The sequence below is a fragment of the Sander lucioperca genome, chromosome 19 (assembly GCF_008315115.2).
Source record: "Sander lucioperca isolate FBNREF2018 chromosome 19, SLUC_FBN_1.2, whole genome shotgun sequence".
In the NCBI taxonomy this organism is placed as follows: domain Eukaryota; kingdom Metazoa; phylum Chordata; class Actinopteri; order Perciformes; family Percidae; genus Sander; species Sander lucioperca.
The window spans coordinates 28511196-28513012 of NC_050191.1; positions in this window are offsets into that span (position 1 = coordinate 28511196).

Here is a 1817-nt window from a genome sequence, read left to right on the forward strand (position 1 = left end):
GCGGGGCAGTGCCGGGTCAGGCCAGGCTGCCTTTGGCACAGATCAAAGTTGAACCACAGGCAGAGGAAGAGGCCATCTCATTGTGCCTGTCAGGGGACGAGCAGGTCGTCAGGGATAAGGACAGCGTGACAGCCATGGAGATGGATAGCCCCATATCTGTGGAGAGAACCAAGAGAACCAAGTCCCCTTCCTGCCTCCGAGCCTTCTTCAAGACAGGGGTTGACCTCCCCAGTCTGCCCAACACATCACAGCAGCTATTCACCAACAGACTTGTCTGCCCCCAGGACAAAGGCAACTCTCAGGGAGATCATACAAATGACTTCTGGCCTTTAACTGGGGAGCTGGGTCTGGCTGTTACATCCCCAAAGGACGTGGATGGTTTCCCTGCAGGGTTGTCCCTCAAATCCGCTTCCTGCGATGGGGTCTGCAAACAGGAAGTTGAGCTAGATCGCCGTAGTGTCATATTTTCCTCAGGGGCCTGCAACCATCTGGGAACTCCAGCACATTCCTACCCTGGTGGGAACTCTTTGGAGATGGAGCTCTCTGACCACATGCCAAAGGGCCTGTGGGCAGGAGCCAGCCAGTCCCTCCCCACCTCTCAGACCTATTCTCCCAGCACCACCTCCACTGAGCCCCCACTTCTGTGCCGCCCACGACCCAACACCAGCTGCCCAGTGCCAATCAAAGTGTGCCCACGCTCGCCGCCTTGTGAGACGCGCACCAGGACTTCCAGCTCCTGTTCTTCGTACTCCTATGCGGAGGACGGCAGTGGAGGCTCCCCCTGCAGCCTGCCCCAGTTTGAGTTCTCTTCCTCTCCATGCTCCAATGTGGCGCGCTGCCTCAATGTGGATCAGCAGGAGCAAAGTGTCGGTGGGGAGGCCATTTTTAACCAGGTGCGGCCCAAGATCAAATGTGAGCAGTCCTATGTCACCAACTCCAGCGACGAGTCGGGCTCCTTCTCAGAGGGAGACAGCGAGTCCTGCCATGTGCAGGAGAGAGGGCCAGAGGTGAGTGTAAAACATTGTCTTCCACATGTACCACACAATGTAGCCATTACACTCAATTCCACCATGGCTAATTATATCGCAGTGCCCTGCTCTCCAGGTCTGCATTAGCAGTCATTAAATCATCATGTAATTGAAGCAGGAGTGTTCAGAACAAGATTTACAGCATCACCAAAGGGCACAGATGTGCTTTGATATTATTAATCTGCTTCATGCACTGCTGGAGATCTGTGTAATGAGTCTGAATATGTGAGCCCAAATGCACCACGACGATGCAGAAGGCTGTGGTGCTGTTTTTACGACTGTGATTGGTTCATCGTCTTAGCTGAGTGTAGCGTATATGTGTGAAAGGCACTGCAGGCGATTGAAGGCTCAGGATTCTCCCAGTGTAGGACTGGCCTCTGAAGTGATTCCCTCTGGCTCTGTCTGTCTTCCTGTCTTCCTGTCAGTGCCAGCTACCCTAACTAGCTCATTTTATCCCAGCAGAAACACTGACATCTATAATCCACTCCTATAAATATGCATAATGCTAATTCTCAGTGAAGCCTAGCCGACGTTTGACCTTCCTGATCTATCAATAATTAGCTGGATACCCAGTGAAGGTGTGCAGTGCGTGGCAAAAGGGATTACAATCAATACATTACAGTAGTGATGTTCTATGGCCATAAAGGTTTAATGGCCGGCGGTTGCTGTGAGTTTAATGTGTGTGGGCGAGAGGTTCAGACCGGTCTCATGGCGGGACTGTAGCGCAGCTCAACAGTGCTGACAAGGATGAATAGCCAATCCTCTAATCATCCTCCCCTAATCCACATG